This window comes from Dermacentor albipictus, chromosome 1 (assembly GCF_038994185.2).
Source record: "Dermacentor albipictus isolate Rhodes 1998 colony chromosome 1, USDA_Dalb.pri_finalv2, whole genome shotgun sequence".
Taxonomy (NCBI): Eukaryota; Metazoa; Arthropoda; class Arachnida; order Ixodida; family Ixodidae; genus Dermacentor; species Dermacentor albipictus.
This window is the reverse complement of record NC_091821.1, coordinates 57,394,522-57,401,158: the sequence shown is the minus strand read 5'-3', so window position 1 is coordinate 57,401,158 and position 6,637 is coordinate 57,394,522. Positions and strand designations below refer to the sequence as shown.

The following is a 6,637-nucleotide window of genomic DNA, read 5'->3' as shown; positions in this document are numbered from 1 at the left end:
GTATAGAAGAAAGACATTGCTCAAGGATTAATCACGTTGTGAAATTCTCGAAACGAACACGTGCCACGCCACCAGCCTTGCCTTCAGCCTTCGGCGTTGCACAAGCACATGCACAGCATGCGCCGGATGCGACTCACGGGTTCTTTGCGTGCTAAGGTCGCCTGCAAAAAGGACTTATTAGAGATCAAGCTAGAAGAAAAAGCGGTATCGAGGGGGGGAATGGCTCGATTCCGTGCTGGCGAGTTGTAAGTAACGAATTACATGTAATTGATTACTTGTGATCAATTACATTTTCTGGTAGTGTTGTAAGTGATTGATTACTTTGGTTGCTTGGTAATGGTCACGGTATATTCCAGTTACATTTCTTCCCGTAACCAACTGCATCTGACCAGTTGCTTTATTGACGAGACAAGCTTTAACAGACCACGCAGCTTCACGGATGCGTATGCTCAGACAACAATACCAACTTGGATGTGTTTGTTTTCTTATGCGGCAGATCGCTCTCAGCATATACCGGGTGTCCCCCGTGAATTTAGCCAAACTTAAAAAAAAAAAATGCAAATGCCACGCAGCTGAACAGAACCAAGGTAATGTTGTTTGCCGTCACTTGGAGATACTCATAGTATTTTTGCATTGCGTCTATTTACATAATTAGTCTGAAATAATTAATCAACTTCTCGGAAATTATAATTCGATGAAAAGTGTAAATGAGAAAATAGTACAGTAACATGAAAAAAAGAATTCCCGAAACAGCTTTCTGCAACTCGATACGTGCTGCATAAAAGGGTTTGTCCAAGTATGAGAGAAGCCCGCGATACATGCAAAGTGCTCGAGCGGCCAGACGCGTGGCAATATTTTCGTGTGTTCGCGCGTTGGGCGCCGTAAAAACGACAGAAACGTCACCCAACAAGCTTGCAGGCATGTACGGCGTAGTAAATGGGCATAGTCAAGGCAAGGCATGCAATGTGAACCACGCCAAGCGTTTTGTTGAGTGCAAAACTGCAGTAGTTTACAGGATTGCGCTATCATGTGGGTGGTGCTACGTCGGTCAAACTGGCCGGTGCATAAATATAAGGCTGCGGGAGCATCCTGCGGAAGTACGGACGATAGGGGGGAGTGGGCACCTCGCGGACAATTGTAGAAGATGCCCTTGTCGCTCTTACTATGATAAGACCACCCGCCGCGGTTGCTCAGTGGCTATGGTGTTAGGCTGCTGAGCACGAGGTCGCGGGATCGAATCCCGGCCACGGCGGCCGCATTGCGATGGGGGCGAAATGCGAAAACACCCGTGCACTTAGATTTAGGTGCACGTTAAAGAACCCCGGGTGGTCGAAATTTCCGGAGTCCCCCACTACGGCGTGCCTCATAATCAGAAAGTGGTTTTGGCACGTAAAACCCCATATATTATTATGATAAGACTGGTGTGCTTAGCCGTGTCGCAACATGAGAGGGAAATCTTCGAAGCTTTAACAATTGTAAAAAAAGTACTGCGTTAGCAGTATTTTTTTTTTTTTGCACTTTCGGACGAGGAACTCAATTATCCGCGAAAGAGTAGACCGGCGCATGGTCTTGATATAAGTGTACAGTGATAACGTCTTTCGTGTGCTATATGCGGTTGCTTGTGCAGGTAATAAATTGAGTTGAAGTCCAACATGGTCCCACGTTCTTTCTTTAGCCCCGGTCCTGTTACGCTAGGAATCATGTCTTATCATGCTCGTTACAAACTAGCCCGACTTTCTGCCTCAACTATTGCAAAGGGGCAACATCAAGGGATATTCAGCTCTCTCGCTAGGATTTCAAACTCAGGAGCAGGAAGTTGAAATGAAATTTGGGCCTTATGGCAAACGTTAAATGAAATAAATGTGATTAATCCGATGCTTCTAGTAGGACGGTCTAGATGAAATGATCCGAGAAATTTAATTTGAAAAAAATTCCCAGAATTTAACCAGGTTTCTCGTAAAATAACTAAATCAGGATTAAGCTAAGTAGTTCAACAAGATATGTCTACAGAAGCAGAATACAAAGAGCGACAGATACACTGAAGCAAGTTCAGTGACCCTATGGTTTAGAAAGACCCGCAGTCGAAACTACCTTCTGTAGATTGCTTTCTTTTGGTATTGACCATTTTCGCGGAGCAGTTTGTTCTAGAGAAACGAGATGGCGCTTTCGGCGGCGCGCCTCATGTCGCCTCAGCGACAGAGCACGAATACGAAGGCATTACCGCTTCCACCTCGCTTCTGCGCGATCAGCTGTCGGAAATGAAACTGAGCCTTCGCTAACGCACGGCGCTCCAATCCTGTCGGATTGAATCATGTGGATTGAACACGTGTGCAGTAATTGGCTGCAAAAATAGTGACTGCCATGTGAATTAATGGAATCAATCTGTGTAGCCAAGTTCGCGCACCGTTGCTGCAACTGTCCGTACGTCTTCCAGGCACTTCGAGATGTAGGGCTTTCTTCGAGGATACAGAAATTTGTTCATCCGCCAGCGTTGTATTGCTAAGCTTCAAAGAAAATGCTTCAGCTCCGGAACTTCGGCAAGACTGAATACCAATCGTTGAACAGCGACAAAGAGAGTAGCGCTGCTTCCTGTCATAACACGTTTCGCGGACAGTGTCTACACACGTCTACCCCAACTGGCACGGAAACTTACGCCCACTCTATAGACAACGTGTCACTAAGTGAATGGGGCACCCTTGAATATATGGCACTATACAGGGTGTCCCATCTAACTTTATTCAGAGTTTAAAATATGCGAATGCGACGTAGCTAGACACAACGAAGGTAATGTTGTCTGCCGTCGCTTGGTGATACTTGGATTATTATTATTTATTCTACCTAATTTCATAATTTATATCATCAAGTTATCAAATATTATAATTAGATGAAAAGGTGTCAATGAGAAAATTGTACAGGAACTTGAAAAGCTCCCGATGCAGCTTTCTGTTGCTCAATACGTGGTACATAGACAGAACGGTATCATCTTCTTTAGGAGCAATAATAATAGCTGAAGCAAGAGGCGATAACGATGGCCGAACAATGTCAGCGTCCAACATTGCTGGCTGTTCTTTCTTTAACCATGCCTTTTCCCTGTAGCTGTTGTAAGGGGCTTTTCTGATCACTGTTTTATCTGTGAGTACGAAGGGAAGTGCATGAGTCTTCATCGCTGGAGGGTAGCTTTCGATCAAAACAAGCTTGAGGAACTTTATTTGGATCTCTTATTAAATTGGTTAAATAATCGTGGAGCACTTGCCACTTCTTTTGGAGTCTCCATGCATCGCGTTGTCTTCAACTAACGCCTGATCGTCCCGGCAAAGGTTATAATCTTTAGCTATTACCATTTCGGGCCCAGATGATAAGAAGTTGTAGCTGACATCAAGTATAACTAACGCTTCGCTACTAACAAGTTGTCCTTGAAATTCAGCGTTTACAGAAAACCCACTCGTTACATGAAGTTGGCGTACCATCGCAGCTCTGGACGCGCAATGTTTTGCCAGTGTTCAGAACGTGGTCGTCTATACAGGTTCTGTTAATTATAGACATGGTGGCTCCAATACCCACAAGGACACTCATCTCAATGCCGTCAGCCTTGATGGGAACATGTAGTAGATGATATGACGTACGCAGTTTCTTCGTTTTCCACTACTTCAAAACGGCTGCATTGACTCTGAGCTTCACTTTCCAAGCCGCTGCGATAGTAGGGAACTCTGCACTCGGATCGGTCCTTTTCCATACGTGATCCAGGCAACGCACAGTGTAGTGCATGTAGTAGCTCGTCTAACGTCTTCGGGGTTCGCAATTGCACCTGCCTTTGTAAGTACACAGGTAACCCATGAGTTAGCAAAGCACTGGAATATAATTCAAAGTATGCGCTAAACCAGAGTTTGCAGCGCAAGCTGGAGGACAAGAACAACAGAAAGGCACGTCTGAAATACACAGCGTTTGTGTACATATGTGCCTTTCTGCTGTCCTTGTCGTTCAGCTTGCCCTACAACAAAATAAGATATGCCGCACCAACAGGCCCCTATAGCTATCCTCAGAGGTTTCTTCAAGGTGCCTGTTGTTTATTTCATTTCAGAGAAATGCGACTTTAAAAAGCTTTTTTTTTCAATGAGATACAGTGAAGTTCGACCCAAATGCGCTGTATTTTAAAGAAATTCAAAGGACTGCAAATGAGCACCCTTTAAGGGGCCGCCGGGAGCAGACGTGCACTGACTATGTTATGCCTGTCCTTGCAAGTTGTTTTTAATTACTTGGGTAGATGTGTACAAAAGACATTGGCATGACGTTGCTAGCCGGGATTTGACTAAAAACGCAACAGAGGATGTTATATGCAACGTGAATGCTATCCCTGTGTGCACGGAAAAGCTTGTGTCAAGTAAATTCCTAATTTCTCTCTCTATCCCTCTCTCTCTCTCTCTCTACATATCTATCTATACATACATATATATATATATATATATATATATATATATATATATATATATATATATATATATATATATATATATATATATATATATATATATATATACCAGAAAAAAAGCAGTTCGATCTATAACGACCTATATATATATATATATATATATATATATATATATATATATATATATATATACGTCAGTCGTGCGGTCATTCTCACCTATCAGTTGCGGATGATATATATATGGCTGATGTTTGCTTCCAGACTAATGCCACGGAATGCTGGCTGCACAGTGTCTTAAAAGCCAGCAATTCTCGAATTTGGGAGAGTGTCGAGCTCCGTGTTATCGGCTTTCGTTTCATAAACAAGGCGCACTTTCTCACGGGATGGCATTAATGGAAAAGTGAAAAAAAGATCGACCAGGTCAACATCGATCGGTTGCATGTGTTGTACTGGCGAGCTTGAGTGTTTTGAGTTTGACGCGAATGTTTGCGGAGTAAAAAAAAGAGATAAAGCTGCAGCTTGTGGGGTCAGGTTTGCAATAAGGCCCCCAACTCAGATTGCTCTGGCACATAAGGGGTGAATAAGTAATCAGAATGTGTAGCTCTTCCTTCCTCGTTAAGAAGTTACTTTTTTTAGGTTCCTGCTGACGTCGAAGTTCGCCTGCCTTTTGGCGACATCTGCGGTACTTTTATTAGCGTAGTGCGCATTTTCTACTGTTTTACTTATGTTTATTACTGCACTTCCACTGCAGTGGTAAACAACAAAAAAGACAATTAACTTGAAGGGATATCATTATCGTAATGACGATGCAGCTAAGTCACATTTCCTAAAATGTACGGACGACCGTTTCCACGCTCTGAAGAGGTAACTGCATCAAAGATTTTAATAATGTTTTTTTTAAATTATGGGGTTTTACGTGCCAAAACCACTTTCTGATTATGAGGCACGCCGTAGTGGAGGACTCCGGAAATTTCGACCACCTGGGTATCTTTAACGTGCACCTAGATCTAAATACACGGGTGTTTTCGCATTTCGCCCCCATAGAAATGCGGCCGTTGTGGCCGGGATTCGATCCCGCGACCTCGTGCTCAGCAGCCCAACACCATAGCCACTGAGCAACCACGGCGGGTATGCATTAAAGATTGACATCTGCTATTTACAAACTGAGTTACGAGACTACAGTAAAGTGTGAGGCCTATGTCCATAGAGTTAGTTTGTCTGAAGCGGAAGGAACGACCTACTTTCTTTTGTTGGGTTTATTGCTAGATAATTACAATTGCAATAAATGCGAATGTATTTTTTGTTCAGTTCCCATACGCTGAATGCTGATTACGTTCAAAATCTCTGCACATAGTTCACGATGCGCTCCCATGTTCATGCACTCTATTTACGCAAAAAAAGTTTTGCACATCGCTCCTCTTTAACGAAAACAACTGAATTTTGTGACATTTGACCTCGTTAAAAAATAAATAAATGTTGCGCATTTTTATTTATGTGATAGGTGGAAGAAAATAAACTATGTTCCGTATGCAGAAATACAACGAGAACTGTTTCCCCGTAGGGTTACATTATTTTGTTTCTGATAAGACCTCTTTTTTTTTCTCATTGTTTTTCTCTTTTGACATCGACCCAATGCCGCTCGCACATTTCTTGCCAGTCACACGTGCAACGTACTAGCATGAGCACATGATCACATAAGAGATGTGCCGTATCTAATAGGCTACTTGAAGTAGTGAATAAGTAGCAATGTGATTTTCTTTTCCACTTCCTTTTTTTCTAACACCTGCGTCTAGTATCCACGAAAAATTGTGGCGCCCATGAATGTCGAAGTTTATACTCAACGTCGAAGGCTAGATACCAAATGCATCTTTATGTTACACTTGTTGGAAGCAAAAAAATTGAGTTAGAAATCTTTTATATTCTCGCCTAGAATAACAGATCGAGCGAAGAAATCCAAGAGGCGAAACAAAAATTATGCTTGTTTACATCAACAGGCTATCTATGACAAAAAAACAAAAAGAAAACAGAATGTGAACAAAGCGTAGTTACACAACACAGCATAATCAATAGAAAGGAGAATGGCATTTCCGCTCGATGTAAGTCAGTGGAACGCCAAAAAACATTAGAGGGCCAGTTTTCAGTTGCTCCATATAATCATTAAAATTTTGCAAAGAGAACGTCGATTAAAACTCAATGGTGCTTTTTTCTAGC

The 6,637-nt window shown here is 42.5% G+C and overlaps 1 protein-coding gene across 1 annotated transcript in view; it reads left to right on the top strand.

Moving 5' to 3' along the window:
• Positions 1 to 222: 222 nt before the first annotated feature.
• Positions 223 to 6,637, top strand: part of LOC135899363 (nose resistant to fluoxetine protein 6-like) — an 82,500-nt gene continuing 76,085 nt past the window's right edge. The window contains exon 1 of the mRNA XM_065428614.2: positions 223 to 245. The gene's annotated coding sequence lies outside the window, so the exon portion shown is untranslated. The remainder of the gene's footprint in view (positions 246 to 6,637) is intronic.